Here is a 20456-nt window from a genome sequence, read left to right on the forward strand (position 1 = left end):
TATAATTTGCATTCTTGATTGAAGATTATCGTGCACAAGTGTACGATAACGGCGCCAATATGAAAGGAGCTTACAACGGTGCACTCCGTCACATTCGCGACAAAAACCCAAAAATATTTGTTTAGGCCACCAGCCTAAATATTTCGGACCACCCTAACACGCACATTAGTTTTTATTATTATTACCGGTAACGGCTAACACCAGCCGAAAGCTAACTTTGAAGGGGAAAAACTCAACGAAAGTTAGCTATCGGCGGGTGCCGCGGACTTGTTCGCGGTCTTGGTCTTTCTTTTCTATTTGGAACGTCAAAGAGCCAGCAGCTAGCCCCAGGTGAGTAAGAAAAAGTGAGTGATTTAAATCAACCATTTCCCACCTTTTTCCATTTTTGTAATAAGTGCGATTTTCATTAAGTGCGATTTTCATCGTCATTAATATTTGCAAATTAATACAAAGTGAATTTTCCAAGTGCACAGTGAGTGGTCGATTTTAGTTGATATATCTAGTTTTCCGCATTATAATTGCGCTCCTTCGTGCGCATTTTGAATTGATAAAATTATAATTGTCCGCTTGGAATGGCCTAGTGGAAATTTCTTATATCCTAACTACTTGCACTTGCGGGAAGATTGCACTTTGATAAGTTTGAATTTTGTATTTCCATTAATTTCGTTCTGCACTACTGCATATTAAATCGGAATAACTATTGATAGTGTGAAATAATTAGTTTGTGAGAGTTTCCTTTTGTAAACACACTACGTAGCTCCATACATTATATTTCTGAATAAATAATAATACACTGTGCTTACTCGGTATTAATTCTTCTCTTTTTTATTTCTTTATTTGCGTGCGATCGCGCCCTACGACCTGGGTGCCATATTCCCCCCGCAACATTTGGTCCTTACGCGCCGAGAAAATCAAAATTTGAAGACAACATAGGAGATTTACCCCAGAATCAGCGCAGCGGAATAATTAGAAAATATTAGCCAAGCAATAAAAATTATTTATAAGTGTTAAATTGGAAAAAGCAATCAGCGAAACAAAACCAACTAGCACAACATTTCAAGCAACTCGTTAACTCACACATACATTCTATTAACATCGAAATCATATCACGTCAGCGCACAACTTCAAACAGTCCACACGAAAACGCATACAATCAATTGATCATCACAGGTCATAACATCATACAGTCCATCACAGTCAACAGCACATCATACATTTCAATATCGCAATTCATCACATCATCTACGGCACATACAGTCCATTATTATATCATACAGTCCATTAGCTTCATCACACAACATCACAATCAAATTACTATAAGATATCACATCCATTAGAATCATCATCATAACATCACATTCAACAGCCACAGTCCATTATTATCGCATACAGTCCATTCGCATCACATCGAAAACACATTATCATCACTTCACATCAACACATAAAAACTTAAGGTACGTACGTGGTTGCTTGGTTTCACAAACCTTTTTTATGTACGTGATTCACGTAAAAAAGTGCACTCTGTGATTGATGCAAGGCAAAGCAAGTGAAATTGCTAAATTTCGTGTTTTTTATGCACACAACGCCTTTTGACGATCGGGTAATTCCCCCCACCAGTGGTAAGGGTTACTCGACACCGCTCAAGGCAGACAGTCAGTGAATTTTTTTTAGTTTTTTTTTTCTCACACTCATCACTGCACTGTGTGGTACCCCCTCATCGTCACATACATTGACAAACTTCCCAGTCAGGAACCATAATTTCACTTGGTTGATAGCCGCAGCTTGTCTATCACGGAATTCACTTTAGTAATCAGTTTGCGAGCTGAAATATTACCAAAAGCCAAAAAAGTATCACTACGTTGGGTGGCTAGTGGCTTGATCACACAATTTATACTGAGTTTTATATTATATAGCTGTATCTTTATCACTTTTTTTTCTTAATAAATACTTTAAATCGTAATTTTCCACAGTAAGTTGGATAAACAAATTTATTTTTTATATTGGGAAAGATCCCTGGTTGGCTACTCGGGAATACTCAGCGTTCACTTTCACTTTGTATACACATTTAATCCTCGTCAGGATTTCTATCTGTGTTTCACATTAAATCCTCATTGGGATTTTCTATCTGTGTTTCACATTAAATCCTCATTGGGATTTTTTATCTGTGGTTCACATTTTTACACTATATCCACATTGGGATTACCATCTGCGTTTTTAATTTTTTTTAAACACGCTAGGTTTTCAAAGTATTTCTATCTGTGTCCAACACACCTGTTAAGACACATTAAATATTTGAAGACGATTCTCTTCTCTGCATTGCATATCACTGCATACACATTAAATCCTCGTCAGGATTTCTATCTGTGCTGCATATCACTACATTTATATCATTTTATACACACTAAATCCTCGTCAGGATTTCTGTTTGTGTTTATTTCCATATCACTGCATACACATTAAATCCTCGTCAGGATTTCTATCTGTGGCTTGCACAATCCTCGTAAGGATTTCTATAAGTGGTTCATATCACCGGCCACATTACATACACGGCCTAATTTACATTTGATTAAATTTTTGCTTAGCACTATTCACATAAGATTGCTATCTGTGTTAACACATTCAATCAGAATTCGTGTGTTCCTAAAGCTTTTACTTATACAGCGCAATCACAGCAAAAACGAAAACACTCTTATAATTTTTTGTTGTGGTTGCATTTACACCAAAGCCACTAAGTCGTTTACCTCCGAGCTCGACACCTTCAAAGAGACAAAATATTCAAATTAATAAAATCAATGGAGACTTATATTAGATTGGCTGATTCCATAGTGGAGTTTGAACACGAGTTCAACTCCACCCCGGCCGAATCCCGGAACAAGCACACCCTTGCACTACTGCAAGAGGAGCTAAGGGCACTATGGAAGAAGACCAAGTCCACATATGAAAGTCTTCTCAGCAATTCTGAACTGTCCAAAGACGAGCTCAGCTCATTAAGAAAGAAAAATAAAAGTTGCTTTGCATGCTACCTGCAATGCATGTCTGCTGTGGCGGCTGAAGCCGAAGCTATCACCCCACAGCCGGCGAAAGATGAAGCAAAGGAGGAAGACTCCTCACGCCGTGGACATAAAATGCGGCTGCCGCCTTGTGACACCGATGTATTTAAAGGCGACTACCTCTCCTGGCCAGCTTTTCGAGATATGTTCACGGCGATATACATCCACAATACCGATCTGAAAGATGTCGAGAAATTATATTATTTGAAGCAAAAAACGCAAGGGGAGGCAAAAGAAATAGTGGGCAGGTGCTCATTAACAAACGAGGGTTTTGCAACCGCCTGGAAAAATCTAAGCGACAGGTACGAAAATAAACGTATCCTCGTCAACACACAATTAAAACTTTTATTTAATCTGACGGCAGTCGAGCAGGAGTGTGGAACCTCCATCAAAAAATTGCAACGGGAGATAAACAATTGCATTTTTGCATTACAATGTCATAATATTGACATCACAAATTGGGATGCAATTATAACCTACCTATGCTCCACAAAACTCCCTGAATCTACGTTGGCTCTTTGGGAACAGACCGTAGAACGAAAAACAGATATCCCAAAATGGGAGGATATGGACAAATTCCTGTCCAATCGCTTCCAGACATTAGAGACGGTTTCTGATCTTAGGGGTAACAAAAGCACCCAAAAGTCAAAATTCAAACTCTCGGGAAAATTCTACGAAACTTGGGGTTTACCAAGCCAGCGTACCCAAATCAGCCTGTAAGATGTGCAACAGTACAGAGCACAAATTACGAAATTGCCAAAAATTCCGTAGGTTGTCCACGTCAGGAAAAATTGAATTTATCAAAAACAATAGTTACTGTCTGAATTGTCTGTCGGGTGGACACACCGTGACACGATGCACTAGCCAATTCAATTGCAGCACGTGCCACGCAAGGCACAACACCTTGCTCCATCTTCCGACAGCACAACCAAAGACAACTCCTCAAAGGTGGACTCAAAACGCCACCGACAATTCACCTTCAACCTCACAGCAGGCTAGGGCAAGGATGGAGTCTGAAAAAAGACAAGATAATACTAATAACGTCTCTTCGTGTCATGCTAACACCACTAAAGGGGTGTTATTAGGAACAGCGCGGGTCCACATAAGGTACTACGGGGTGAAATTTTCCGCCAGAGCGCTGATAGACTCTGGGTCCGAATGCTCTTTCATAACTGAAAGACTAAAGAAGCGAATAAACCTTCCGTCCAAACGTTTGCATGTGCAGGTGTCAGGAATAAATAATACACCATCTGCACAGGTAAAGGAATCATGCTCAATTAACTTAGGTTCGCTTACAGACCCCTTAGTAAGCATCCATACAGTGGCCCTAGTCCTGCCTCAATTAACAGGGGACCTTCCGACTTGCCAAGTGAGCGCAACGACTCGGCAAGCATTCCCTGATCTGATTCTGGCGGATAAGAGGTTCTTCATTAATGAACCAGTCGACCTCATACTTGGAGGCGATATTTATCCCCAGATCATACTAAACGGTATACGGAAGAACGTCCTAAATACGCTTCTCGCCCAAGAAACCGTCTTCGGTTGGATTTTAACCGGTCGTGCAGATGCACCTCACCCAACCAATACACGAGTATCCTTTTTCAATGAAATTAGCCTAGACAAGCAGCTAGCCGCTTTCTGGGAACTTGAAACCGTACCTACAAAAAAGGCCCTGACCGAAGATAATGCCTATTGCGAGGCACTATATAAAAACACAACGGAAAGGAATTCAGATGGAAGATACACCGTCGCCCTTCCATTCAAACAAGACTTCCCAAAAACGCTCTGTTTGGGCCCATCTCTTAATAGCGTCTGCTCTCAGTTCTATCGGAACGAGACACGCCTAGCCAAGACACCGGCCCTACAGACGGAATACAATAGGGTACTGACAGAATACGTCACGTTAGGGCATATGTCTAAGGTGCACACCGTAGTGCCACCACAATCATCTGATTGTTACTTCTTGCCGCATCATGCGGTTATCAAAGAGGAGAGTACAACGACTAAAGTGAGGGTCGTGTTCAACGCGTCATGCCCGACATCCAATGGCACAAGCCTTAACGATGTTCTACACACCGGCCCAGTACTTCAATCCGACTTAACAATACTGCTCCTCCGATGGAGATTCTACAAGTACGTCTTCAACAGCGACATTGAGAAGATGTACAGGCAAATTTGGGTAAAGGAAAATCAAACCCAATACCAAAGAATAATTTTTCGACTCAAAGCAGAGGACCCTGTCAGCGTGTTTGAGCTCAACACGGTAACCTTTGGGGTAAACTGTGCCCCCTATCTAGCGATCAGAACCCTACATCAACTTGCTGATGACGTCGAGGCGTCTCTGCCAACCGCAGCGCATATCTTGCGAAACAGTATGTACGTCGATGACGTCCTTGCAGGGGGACATAGCATCGAGGCAGCAATCGCGGCCCGCGATGAAATCACAGCTGCATTAAAGTCAGCAGGATTCCCTCTGCGGAAGTGGACATCCAACTGCAGTAGGATACTACAGGGCATACCCAAACCTCACAGGCTTACGGAAGACTTTCTGGAATTCGAGGACGCGAGCATGGTAAAAACCCTAGGCATCCGTTGGAACGCGCATTCCGACTATTTCTATTTCACAGCGAAACCAATCGAAAACCAAGACATCTTAACAAAAAGGGCGATCCTATCGGCCATCGCCAAACTCTTCGACCCTTTAGGCTGGCTTGCTCCAGTTATCATCGTAGCTAAGATATTAATGCAGAGCATTTGGCTGGAAGGGACGGATTGGGATGAACCGGTATCCACAATCACTCTAGATCGGTGGCAAACCTTTATGCAGGAGTACCCCGCCATTAACCGGATTCGTATACCTCGGTGGGTGCACTTCACCCCTACCAACGATATAGAGATTCACGGCTTCTGTGACGCGTCCGAGAAAGCCTACGCGGCTACGGTTTACGTGCGAGCTAAGATCAACGACAGGACATACGTTAGTCTACTCATGGCAAAAACGAGGGTGGCACCAGTAAAAACAATTTCATTACCACGATTGGAGTTATGCGGTGCCGTCTTGCTGGCAGAAACTTTGGAAGCTGTGATGGAGAACCTGAACTTAGGCACATTCAACATGCACCTATGGACAGACTCGACCATCGTCCTAGCATGGATTCGAAAACCCCCGTGTTCCTGGTCAACATTTGTAGCTCACAGGGTGACAAAAATGGTGGAGAAGGTAGGAACGAAAGCATGGCATCATGTCGAGTCCGCATCAAATCCAGCGGACTTAGCCAGCAGAGGACTTCCAGCCACGGACCTAGTCGACAACTGTTTGTGGTGGCAGGGACCCTCTTGGCTGCAAGAAGGCAAAGCGAGATGGCCATCTCAAGGCGAACAGGAGTACCACACAGACATCGAAGAAAAACGAGTACAAGTGCATGTAGCAACGAACATCAACCATAGCGAGGATATTCTTGATCGGTTTTCCGATCTATCAAGGGCATTACGGGTAATCTCCTACATTATACGATTCTCGAATAGAACACGTCCAAAAACTAAAATGTCCTTTCAAGCAGAGTCTCACCAGATCTCGCCCGACGAAATCAAGGCTACGACTAGCCGCCTCATAAGGATATCCCAAATCAACCACTATGCCGAAGAAATAAGCTCTCTGAGAACTAGGAAACCCATCGCGACCAAAAGCGAGATTCTCTCTCTAAACCCCTTTATCGACGAAGATAATGTCCTTCGAGTGGGGGGTCGTCTCAACGCATCCAGAGACGTTCCCGTCGACGAGCGTCACCCGATAATCCTCCCTTACGCCTGCCGATTCACCCGTCTCCTAGTCCAGTTTGTCCACACCATTTCCATACATGGTGGAAACCAACTAATGCTGCGGCTCCTACGCACGCAGTATTGGATACCTAGGGTCAAAAACATGATCCGATCCATCATCCACAACTGCAAGGCCTGTACGCTATTCCGCAAACGTTCCCCGACGCAACTCATGGGAACCCTCCCTGCGGAACGCACTACCTTTAGCCGGGCATTTACCAACACCGGGGTGGATTTCGCAGGACCGTTTGACATCAAGTCTTACAGCGGAAGAGGATGCCGCATGTCCAAGGGTTACGTCTGCCTATTCGTCTGCTTTGCGACTAAGGCGATCCACTTAAAGGCGACCAGCGACCTCAGCACCACCGCGTTTCTAGCAGCGTTTAGTCGGTTTGTCGCCAGACGGGGATGCCCGAAGAACCTTTATTCCGACAACGGGACGAACTTTGTCGGTGCGTCGAGGGTTCTCCGCTCAGAGTTCAAGGCCTTCCTCGTTGATGCGCGCAACCAAACCCTCTCTAAATATGCCCACCAAACCTTGACATGGCATTTCATACCAGCAGCTGCTCCTCATATGGGCGGACTGTGGGAAGCGGGAGTCAAGAGTTTCAAAACTCATTTCAAAAAGATCGCATCGGATCATAAATTTACTCTCGAGGAGTTTAGCACCCTCCTGTGTAGGATTGAATCCTGTCTCAACTCCCGACCCCTAAGCCCATCTTCAAATGACCCGTCTAACCTGGAGCCACTTACCCCCGGGCACTTCCTAGTCGGGGGCCACCTACTAGCGCCACCCGAGATTGACGTCAGCGAGAATCGCGCTTCGCTCGTCAATCGATGGGAAAAACTTAAGGCGGTACATCAAACCTTCTGCAAGCGGTGGAAAACGGAGTATCTCACCGAACTGCAGAAGCGCGTTAAGTGGAAGCATCCACAATCGAATCTCAAACAGGGGGATTTAGTCGTCATTAAAGAGGACAATCTGCCCCCCAACGAATGGAGACTAGGTCGGATAGCCAACCTCCATTATGGCCCCGATAACAGAGTTCGAGTCGTCGAACTTGATACGGCAAGGGGACAAACCACCAGACCAATCACGAAATTGGTCCTACTACCACCCTCCAGTGAGGGTGAGGGAGACTTGTAACTCCCAACCGCTCTAACCAATCCTATAACCCAGCTCTCGTTCACCACGAACGAGGCCAACAGAAGCCTAAAGCAGATAAACTATCTGCCACCGCATACCCCCCTAAAATGAAATTAACCCCGCTCTCGTTCACCCCGAACGAGGCCAACAAACCGCGCAACCCAGCTCTCGTCCACCCCGAACGAAGCCAACAATCCTAAATCAAACTCGTAGCGCAATCGGTAACACCAAACAACCAATTCAACAATCAGAAGTTAATTTATCAAACAAAACACTACAAGCAATGAGTGAATTATTTGATGGAAACCTCAAGTCCTTTGCTACAAAAACTGAATTGACTGAAGTAACTAAAATTGTTTTAATTTTTATCTTATTCTTTAATCAAAACTTTGCTTGTAATATTTTACTTGAATATATAAATAAGCAGCCAGTCCCACTGATTTTACGGTATATGTCAAAGAAAAAAGATACGGCTATTATTATTCACATTGCAATATGCAAGCCAAGTTTCAACAGAGATCTGGAAATTTTAGGATAATCAAAATTTCTTTAAGCAATATTTGGCTCTTATGTAAAGATAATACGGAGTTACGAATAGATTGCATATGCATTCGGCCAAGGCACGTGGACAACAGAACCCAACAACTAAGTGCAACTGATGCACTGTCCCGACATCCACATACATACAAATATTCACGTGTATTTGAAATACAGTTCTCTAATGGTCACCTCCCACAGCACTACACATTAAGCGCATGAGAGGAGGTACCCATTGTTCCACAAAAAAATAGTTACTCTTTTTAAGGGTCATTCAGTCTCAAAACAAGCTTGAACTTTTACAGAACTTTATTCGCATCTGCACAGAATTTCCTAAGAAAGAGTTCTAGAAATTGGATTTTAAAATGTTAGAAATTAAAAAAAAGGGGAATTCCTAAAGCAATTTCCAAGAAGGACAGCTCATTTAAAGATTTTAATTTGCAGTTTTGATTGCATTTATTTTAAAAATAATAAAAGTTTGATAAAAGTATACTAAAATCAAATTCACTACGACTACATAGGGTAATTTTTGTAATACTTCGGTCTATTATAACTACGGCAATCTCACCTGACAGCACGGTAGTAATGAACGGTCCTTCATTTGAGCCATTCTAGCGCGCACAAGGTTTCCGGTGTAAGTGGATCCATGGAGTCGAAATACACCAACTCTTTTAGATCGAGTCCTTTTTGGGTTGCAACACAACGGTGCCTACGACAAGTAAGGAATGAGTTGGTATGATGCTCACAGTCGTCATTTTCTCTTTTAGCAACTTACCTAGGTTTGAAAGCGGGTCCTTCTTCGTAAGCTGTTCCTGTTTATAAACGGAAGTACTGCCGGGGCGTGTACCTTCCGGCACGACTAGCACGCCTGGATCAATTACAAGACCACACCAGCAACTAACAATAGTGCAGCATCCATAACAGCAGCACCGCTCAACATTGTAGCCATAAGAATGTCGTGACCGGGGCAATCTACGAAGCTTACATGACGTACCTACTTGAAGCGTGATGCCAATTGATTGAGAACCTCGGTAATAAGCTGTGTATGATTCAGCTTCTTTGCGATCTTCTTCAATAGGCGAATGCACGGCTTCTTGCTCCACTGTGAGCTGTCTTTAGCGGTTGATTGATGTTAATGCGAAGCTTCTTGTTTTTCTATGGTCCAAGAATAGCTGCAACATAGGGTTGGGATTGAGCGAATTCTCATCATCGGCACATAGTAGCAATTTAGCTTTCATTAAAATTTGTAGCACCTGTTTGAGATTTGCCAACCTAATTTGCGTACTTTCTTGCAATTGCTGTAATGTGAACTTTGTTTGATCATTAAATTGTAGAAGCACAGTCATTTGGAAAGTACTTGCTTGCCATGCATAACGATTTCGGAAACCGTTTGTTGCCTTTACACAAATTATACAGCCAATTAAGCTTACGACCTGAGTGACGATTTGCATAGAACTCATTAAATTGCTGTACAGATCGTCCCAATTCGCATCCTTATATGGTGCTTTGATTAAATGGCCACGAGCCCGATGACAACACTTCAATGCAAAAATCATTTTCTTGTGGGATTCTTGCATTAGCCAAAAGTTGGTTGAAGCTCAAATTTTAAATCTTGAGCGAGACCTATATCTTGAAACATCCGTTGCAGCCGGACTGTATATTTATAACCACAAGCTTGTTTTAATTTGAAATCATCATACATCTGCATGAAATGATGCCGAAGCAATTTTCGCAAATATCGCAAATGCATACGCAGTAACTCTTGAGTCACACGGTTCGGCTCTGCAAGTGCTTCATTAGTTTTCCAAGCTCTGCTGTTTCCACTTATCGTAAAAAAAAAAAAAAAAAAAAAAAAAAATTGTGCGTTAAATTTTATACCTTACGCACTAATTTTTGATCTTTCTCATACTTTGCATATTATATATAGTTGTAGTAGGAATGCATACATTTTAAAGTTTAAAATAATGTATGTTCCATATTGACATTGCGGGTGCAATCTTGAGCTAAAGCGATCTAACCCATATACTGATATGAAGCACAAACCGGACTCCTCTTAGAAGTCGACGTTATATTTGTCTAAGAGGCTCGGCGGCCGGCTTAAAATAACCTGTACTGTCGGAGAAACGGTTTACCAACTTGGTCATATTCACTTCGAAATTCTGAGCTGCCGCCACAGCTGCATCGGCGAACTCCTGTTAGGGAGAAGCCGTAACAAATTGTAAATTTTCATCGAATTTTGGTAAATGCAACATCGGCCCACGTTTTCGTATATGCTACATCCACCTTTGTGCGATTCTCCATTGAAAATGATTTGCACACTTTCAGGGAGCCTAATTACAGCTGGATACTTTTTCATAGCAACCAGAAGACTAAATATATGGTTGAAACCATCGATTGGTTTACACCAATCATTATTTGGAGGTAGTGTGAAGACTTGCTCTAATTAGCTGTATGGTTTCGTTAACGCCGCTGGACCGCTCATATTACGTTGCATGACTTCCCATTCGCAACGTGTTGGTATTTGTATCCAACTTTTCATTAATTTGTAGCGGTGTACCTGAAATGAAATAAAAAGAGTACCTAAAACGAAACAAAAGAAGAAGAAATTAGAATCTTTATAAAATTATCAAAAAAGGAACGATACTAGCATACTTACCCAGCACCAGTTTTTTTTCATTATGAAAATTCATTCAAAAATGTCTCTATACTCATTTCCATGAATGAATGACATTTTTGAATGAACAAAACAAGGGTGCCACTCGATGACATTTGCCTTTGTCTTTTCTTACGCCGTAAACACATTGCGCGCGACCCCATGAAATCACAAGTTGGATCCGCGGGATCCAACAAACTCGAGTGTTAGTAACCGAACAAAAAATCAACTAACGAAAACCCTGAAGATACAGCCTGGTTTCACTGAAAACACACGCGCCAGGTTGTATTTCGATAGTTTTCCTGACATTCGGCCGTCTTTTTGCTTCTTTCTTTTTTTTGAGAAAAGTTTTTAGTTTGAAAATTTGGGCATAAAAACACAATCAAAATCAGCCTGCTTGGGAAAAAGGGGGGTTAACCACTCGATACCGAAATAATTTTCGCGGTTTATCTGTGCATGATTTTGTTTGTGTTTTACATTTTAAAACATGTCACACTCAATAGTGGTCTCGCTTTCATGACGGAAATTGCCCTGTTTGTGTATTTAAGTTTCGACAGACTTTCGTCAGTCCCATTTTTGCTTGAAATCCCAGCAGGAATAAAGTAGTGTCATCTATGCTTTCGATGTTACAAACAAGGGAGAAATTAAACTTTTTAGAACAGACTTTAAATTTAATGTCGCGTCAGGACTCAGACGCAAGCTGTCCCTAAATACCGTCATGACATGACCATTATGTATCATCACATTGCAATGGGCAGCACCGCACAGCGGTCTCATTCCAACGATTGGAAGAGTGAACAGCTGACAGCTCTACAAATTGCCACACTCGTTAGTGTAGGCTATTCCCCCCAGGGTTGTGTTGGAATCAACAAACACACCACAATTTGTGATTCTCACACAACATGGCCCAAATCAACACAAAGAGTGTTCCCAGACAGCGAGTAAAGGCCTCTTTACATTTGTCGCACATTTATATGCACGACGTCATTTGACTAGTCATTTTACAGGGATTCATAGGTTATATTCACAGCCACATTTGTATCGGCGTGGGTGAGTTTTGTGACCAAATTTTTGTAGGGCAACTACAAGGAGCCGTGAAAATACACGGGTAACTCATGATACCATCTGCTACACAAATGTAGCGTATATTACCGCATATTGCCTGTATTAGACAAACACCAAAAAATGACTGCTTTCAATATCAGAATTTCGTTATGATGACAATATTTACCAACACTAAAGATACCTTTAGGCGTATCTCGATCAAATTATATGAAATATAACAGTGGTTTCAACCACTACAAACACATCATTACATCGACATAATAACTTCATAAGATTATTCGTTCCACACAACCCTTTATCCCGAGTACGCCAACCACAAGCTCAGCCAATAGAGCTCCTTGTCTCCGCTCATAAGCCACCCAACCTAAGGGCATCTACGAATGTTCTACTAACAATTTGATATTCCAGAATGACCGGATTGTCCCACAAACGCGCAAAGACGGAGGCACGCGGCACCACATTCAGCGTCCCCTGCCGGCTATGTCAAAAGCCACACAGCATAAGGCTCTGCCCGATTTACCGGGGCATGACGAACATGGATCGACTAAAGACGATCATAGATTTCAGATATTGCACAAATTGCCTATCGCCATTCCACCAACGGAAGACATGTCCCAGCGAAGATCGCTGTCATCGGTGCAACGAGCAGCACCACACGTCAACACACCTCGACGACGTTCCACCACCGTCCCACGAGAGTGATGGCGAAGAGAGCTCCGACGGAGCCCTATCCATCCACGTCACGGAACAAACCCTGTGGTGGGAAGCGGACGTCGCCGAGGAAGAGATCGAACGACGGGAAGATCCTACTGCGACACTAGCCACGACACCACAAGGCGGTTCAGGACCACAACGTTTCCGACCGCTCCTACGACACGAGAAGCCTACAAACGTACAACGCGGGGATGGCGGGGAGACACGCCCTTTCCCCCCATCGCACCGCTCTACCGGGGGGCGCCGTGGCGACGCGGAACCGCGTCCGCCCCGCTCGTCACGACGCTCAATTGGTAGGGCGGCCCCGTATAATGCGCGTAACCAAGTAACCACGCTCGCGCGCCAACCAACAACGCCCACCGGCTTCAGAACAGGACGCCTCCGGGAGACGCCTCTAGCAACGACCATCACACGTGCATTCGTAGCCATAGCTCCAACGGCGGTCGTTCGGATAGCAGCAGGAGGGAAGCTCCACGCAGTACGCGCCCTTATCGATCCGTGCGCTCCGAATTCAATCATAGATGCGAATCTCGCAAAGGACCTCGGGTTAGAGCGTACCGGCACGTCCTATCATGTGAAGTGCACGCTTGTTCTGCGAGGGAAATACGGGGTAACGGGAGCCGTGACAACCCAGGCCACAGTGGTGGCGCGATATTCACGGCTTAGTCCGACAGCAACGCTGGATCCATCGGTAGCCACGCCATTCCAATTCATGAAGCTGGCGGATCCAGCTTTCCACCGGTCTACACCTGTCCGGCTCACACTAGGTGCCGACGTCTACGCCAGCCTGATGGTTAGCGGCAGACCACCGTCGACCGTCGGCGGGCTGCTGACTCAAGCCACCATATTCGGGTTGGTAGTGTCGGGAGCCCACCAGCAATAATCAGGCATCTGTCCATTCAATAAGTAAAGTGCACTAAAACCAAGCAACCCCACGTACATGACGACTAACGTTTTTCTCTTTTCATCCACAGTTCAGCGAGGCTGCATTACTGCGAGCATGGATGTCCGCCGGAGAGCGTACTGACGATCCCCCTATACATACATACCATATTTTTTAATTTTAGTTAAGTTTATCCCGCCTTGGGAAGGTTGCTGGCGCACTCACCCAATTTCAAATTGCTCGCCGCAAGGGGGCCGGCATGTTTAGGCCACCAGCCTAAATATTTCGGACCACCCTAACACGCACATTAGTTTTTATTATTATTACCGGTAACGGCTAACACCAGCCGAAAGCTAACTTTGAAGGGGAAAAACTCAACGAAAGTTAGCTATCGGCGGGTGCCGCGGACTTGTTCGCGGTCTTGGTCTTTCTTTTCTATTTGGAACGTCAAAGAGCCAGCAGCTAGCCCCAGGTGAGTAAGAAAAAGTGAGTGATTTAAATCAACCATTTCCCACCTTTTTTCATTTTTGTAATAAGTGCGATTTTCATTAAGTGCGATTTTCATCGTCATTAATATTTGCAAATTAATACAAAGTGAATTTTCCAAGTGCACAGTGAGTGGTCGATTTTAATTGATATATCTAGTTTTCCGCATTATAATTGCGCTCCTTCGTGCGCATTTGAATTGATAAAATTATAATTGTCCGCTTGATGATTACTCGCCTTGTGCAACTCACAGTCTCAATTTAGTGGTGTTGATGCTGCAGAATGTTGTACAGCTGCAAGTACTTTCTTCGGAGTTATACAATAATATTTTATTAATTTCAGCAGCACTCCACAACGATGGGACATCCTTAAAAAAAAAAAACGTACCGAGCTCTCTTCATAGTCTTTCAGCCAAAAGCCAAATTTGACTGCGCAAGCATACGGCGATGTTACCGACATTCTCAAGTACATCAACAAGTTCGAATGTATCTTGCTGTCCTCAATTTGGTTCAAAATACTGACTACCATTAATGAAAGAAACATCGTACTCCAAGCTAGAGGCGCCACCATAGATGTTGAGGTCCGACATCTAGATGCCTTATTAGCTGATTTGAAGTTGATCAGGAACCAATGGGAAACAATTTTAAACGAATGCAAAACAGTTGCTATTCAATTGAACATCTCGCCAAAGTTTCCAGACATTCGAAAGAGAAAACCCAAAAGACGTTCGGAAAATAATTTAATGAGATGATTACGGATGATTCAGAGTCTGATTTTAAAAACAATACATTCCTGGTGATCGTTGATTCGGTAATCAGTAGCATTACTAAAGGATTTGCAGCTTTGAGAAATTTGAGCGAGACGTTTTCCTTTTGTGGCAATTTGAAGACATGGATGAAACTATGGTTCGGGCGAGCGCAGCAAAATTTGTAGAAAAATACAAGTCGGACGTTTCTCAAAGCTTAGAATGCGAAATAATTCACTTGAAACACATTTACGAAGCGAATTTTGATAAAGGTCTGTCACCATTAGAATTGCTAAATGACATCTATGTTCAAATACAATAAAATTTTCCCCTACATTTCTGTTGCTTCACGTATCTTTTGCAATATACCTGTCACTGTAGCTAATGTAGAACGTTCTTTCAGCGTCCTTACAAGAATCAATAACTTTCATATATCGTGTTCATCTCAAGAGCGAATTTCAGGACTTGCCACGCTTTTTGTTGAATCCGTTTTGGCACGACAGTTAAATTTTGATATTATTATAAAAAAATTGTGCAGCGAAAAAAGCAAGAAAAGCTACTCCTTGATATCCGAAACTTTTATATTGAATAATTAAAATTTATAATCATCATTATATTTATCATAAATGTTCTAAAATGTTACCAAATACATAACTAGAAAAGATTATTTGAAACAATATGTGGCTGTTAAAAGAGAATTTTATTTCTACGTTACAATGAAATATTATATATTATATTAAATATTCTGCGTTAATTTTATTTTCAGCTCTTAGTCCAAAAATCATTTAGTTGATGTGGCAAATTTTTTTTTTATGTAATCCATCAATAATGATTCATGAATGAAACGTCATTAATTCAAATGACTCAAATGTATTAGTGGATTTTTTATAGGCGGCCAGTTAGTTGTTTATTCCAGGGCCCGGATTTTCTCTCTACGGCCCTAGTTACAATCATTGATATTTGTTCAATAGCGTAGACGAAAATGAACTCATTGTAACTATGTTTACATTTGCACGCATTACACCTGAACACACAATATCTCGCCTTAAGTCTACGCCACTGATACATTTGAGATTTCAATTCACTGTTATAAAAACACATACATGCGAGGAAGGTTAAAGCCCCGACACATAAGCAGTTTTTCATATAGATGAGTTTAACACATGCTTATGCATTATGAGTAGATTGTACGTATTTTTATGGAGAACGGTAGATTGAGCGACACGGGCGCCATTTGATATTGAAAAGTAGCCAACTCTAAAATTTTGTTGCAAGCGAATCATAATAAGAAGAATTTGATATTTGCTTTGGCTAAGGGTGTTGGCACACTTTGCAAGTGCGATTATTTTTCCCACTGGTTGGTAAAGTTTCTAACATTTCTCGCAAGTAATTTTGTTGTATAGGGAGAATGTTTATAACAGTGCTTCACGAAATTTTGTATGTCAATTGCCAAGTCTGAAGTTCCTTCATATTTACAAACGCAACATCTTGGTTGATTGTGGCGATGTTATTGGAATGCATAAGCTTGTGTTAAACGCATCTATATGCAAAATGCCATTGTGCCGCGGCCTTTAAATCGCGTGAGCTAAGCGTAATTATAATCAGCTGAGCAGAGCTCACAGAGTATATTAATTTTGTTCGCATAACGGTAATCCGTAACGGCATAAACTAATCGAAATAGATATAGACTCCTATATATCAAAATGATCTGGGCGAAAAAAGAAATTCATTCATCCATGTCCGTCCGTCCGTAAACACGATAACTTGAGTAAATTTTGAGGTAGCTTAATGAAATTTGGTATGTAAATTCTTGGGCACTCATCTCAAATCGCTATTTAAAATGAGCGAAATCGGACTCTAACCACGCCCACTTTTTCGATATCAAAAATTTCGAAAAACCGAAAAAGTGCGATAATTCATTACCAAAGATGGATAAAGCCATAAAACTTGATAGGTGGGTTGATCTTATAACGCAGAATGGAAAATTATTAAAATTTCGAACAATGGGCGTAGCACCGCCCACTTTTAAAAGAAGGTAATATAAAAGTTTTGCAAGCTGTAATTTGGCAGTCGTTGAAGATAACATTATGAAATTTGGCAGGAACGTTACTCCTATTACTATATGTGTGCTTAATAAAAATTATTAAAATCGGAGAACGACCATGCCCACTTTAAAAAAAAATTTTAAAATTAATATGAATATGAATATGAATTATGTCAAATTCAACTCCAGTAATGATATGGTGCAACAAAATACAAAAATAAAAGAAAAGAGGTCGAACAAAAATTTACCAATCCTTGTGAAATTTGGTAAGGGTATAGCTTCTATGCCGGTAACTGTTTTCTGTGAAAATGAGCGAAATCGGTTGAAGTCACCCCCAGTTTTTATACACAGTCCGCCGTCTGCCCTTCCTCTTGGCCGTTAACGCGAAAACTTGAGTAAAAATTGATATATCTTTACTAAACTTAGTTCACGTACTTACCTGAACTCACTTTATCTTGGTATTAAAAATGGGCGAAATCCAACTATGACCACGACCACTTTTTCGATATCGAAAATTTCGAAAAATGAAAAAATGACATAATTCTATACCAAATGCGAAAAAAGGGATGCAACATGGTGATTGGATTGGTTTTTTGACGCAAAATATAACTTTGGAAAAAATGAAAAAGTTCTTCAGGGCGAAATCAAAAGCCCTTGGAATCATGGCAGAATACTGTTCGTGGTATTATATATTTAAATAAATTAGCGGTACCCGAGAGATGATGTTCTGGGTCACCCTGGTCCACATTTTGGTCGGTATGTCGAAAACGCCTTCACATATACAACTAAGCGCCACTCCCTTTTAAAATCCTCATTAACACCTTTCATTTTATACCCATATCGTACAAACAAATTCTAGAGTCACCCCTGGTCCACCTTTATGGCGATATTCCTAAATGGTGTCCACCCATAGAACTATGGCCTACTCCCTCTTAAAATACTATTTAATACCTTCCATTTGATACCCATATTGTACAAACAAATTCCAGGGTTACCCTGGGTTCATTTTCCTACATGTTTATTTCCCTTATTTTGTCTCCAAAGCTCTCAGCTGAGTATCTAATGTACGGTTGCACCCGAACTTAGCCTTCCTTACTTGTTTTAATTTGAAACATTTTAAATAAATTGAAGTAGTCGTCACTTTGTCGCGAGTAACTAAATAAATACGTGAAATAGCGCTGTAAAAGAAATAATTTATTTGTCACGGTTAAATGACTTAAGTGAAAAATTCAAGGTTAATTCAAATTAATATAATTTTGGTCTGTGTGACGGATAACCAGAAATTATTTTATATTAAGATATGGGTGAGGTGCATATTATGAAGGTCTGCTATACAAACATTCACGTTTCTGCAATGCTAATTCCACACTATCATTGCATTTGATGAGTATATTAATCAATGTTGATTTCACAGAAGCGCAATAGTGGCTTAGTAGCAATACCACCAGCGCTGGTTGAATGACTAAGAATAGTTCTGCAGAAGGCATACCTTACGTAAAATGGCATTAAAATCCACTAACCCAAAGGCGCGAGGGATAAAAAAAAATTCCAGAGGTAACCGGAATAATTCCAGAAGGTGGTAGTACCAAATATTACCAGATTTATAAACGACAAGGATTTCATACATCCGCAATACGCCACTAAACCTTCGGATAGTGGTCTGGCGGTCATAACAAGAAGAGAAGAGGGAACAAGCTACACTATAGCATTTGTTACCCTTTTACCTACTTCATAAATTGTTGGGTAACATAAATGGTGCCTGAGCAAAATGCTCCAGCTTTACTCCGAGAGCCGGCTTACGAGAGGGTTACTGCAAATCAGACTGCTGACCGCAAGGCCCCTTGCGTTTATGCCAGACATTTCCAACGCAATTTTTCGGTCATAGAAGTTGGTGTATTTTCGCTAAATCTAGACTTAGAAGTTGTGAGGGGACTAAGATGGGATGATTAGTATAATAGCTTAGGTTCAGTTGAAGTGGCCTGTCCACGAGCACCTCACATAGACTTAATGAGTCCGCATCAGAAGTTTATTTAATGACTAAACTGAAAACCCCTATCAAAAACCAGGAACTTTGTTATAAAATAATTCCATCCTCTTGGAAAATACTAGAAGTTTTCTAGGACTTAAGCCACTTGCTGCTTCTATATCTGACAGCTGTATCACTACTAATGGCTTAGCCTGGCAAGCGCAGGGCACGAGCACAAAACGTGCTCGATTGTTTCTTCCTCCAACCCGCACTTCCTACATCTGCTATCACTGACCAAGCCTTATTTAAAGACATGTGCCGCCTGTAGGCAGTGCCCAGTCAGAATACCCGCCATGAGTCTACATCCCTCTATTTTTTATGATGGAAGCAACTTTGTTAGCCTAAGGTTGTAATACCTACACATAATCTTATACACTTTACAGCCTCCTGCTTGGACCCACGTCTGTCCCGATTGGTCGATCACGTGCACCTCTCGCCTTCTCTTAATCTCCCCCAATCTAACTGGTTCATCCGCGTTTTCGTTCCCATCTATTCCCATATGCCTGGGAGCCAATATAGTTGTATGCTTACTTGACTGCTACTGTAATAAATTGGAACGAAAATGTTTTTTTAAACGCCGATATATAGCGTTGAAATGCGATTCATCTTTATTAACGAAATTCATTTCTATTTATAAAAAAGTTCTTAACCTACACATACATGCTTACATGAATGTTTACATACTAGAAGTGCATGACTTAATAATGAATAATGGTTTGTCAGCAAATTATTGTATTGACCTACTTATTGTCAATATTATCCGCGCGTAAGCTGGTTGGTATGACGAATCAATATATTGGGCGATTTGGCAAATGCTAATGAACTCATGGTGGTTATCTGGGTCAGTTAAATATGAACCTTTGTTTGTATGTATATTTGTAACGTTAAGCGCATTCGAAGTGAGGTGAATGAGCGTATATAATTTTGTGGTTAATTGTAGACATTCACTCTAATTTCACTGTTATGAGCGTTCCATGTTGTTTCATTTTACGTTAAATGACGTAGTCAACTTGCTTGCGTGTTACCAAGTTTCGATCTTTTACATTCAGTTGTACTTTATGTCATAGTGGTAACTTGATATTAAAAGTAGTGAATTTTTTGCTTATGTGCTCTCTGGTTGCTTTTATTCGTTTGCATTTGCTTTACATACAGTGCCCGTTATGCTGACTCTCGCTTTTTTTTTAATAATATGCTGACTTTTGCAAATTTTTTTTTTTTTTCGTCTATTTATAATGATGAGTAATGTTACATATTGAAATTTGTTTTGCACAGCCGACCTTTAAGTGC

The 20456-nt window shown here is 41.5% G+C and overlaps 1 long non-coding RNA gene across 1 annotated transcript in view; it reads right to left on the reverse strand.

Moving 5' to 3' along the window:
- The window catches only part of LOC137246348 (uncharacterized), a 35137-nt gene extending 25448 nt beyond the window's left edge, over nt 1-9689 (reverse strand). The window contains exons 1-2 of the long non-coding RNA XR_010951450.1: nt 9329-9689; nt 9122-9262 (exon numbers count right to left, since the gene is read on the reverse strand). This is a non-coding gene — a long non-coding RNA (uncharacterized lncRNA). The remainder of the gene's footprint in view (nt 1-9121; nt 9263-9328) is intronic.
- Between the last annotated feature and the right edge of the window lie 10767 nt (nt 9690-20456).

This window comes from Eurosta solidaginis, chromosome 3, assembly GCF_040869045.1.
Source record: "Eurosta solidaginis isolate ZX-2024a chromosome 3, ASM4086904v1, whole genome shotgun sequence".
In the NCBI taxonomy this organism is placed as follows: Eukaryota; Metazoa; Arthropoda; class Insecta; order Diptera; family Tephritidae; genus Eurosta; species Eurosta solidaginis.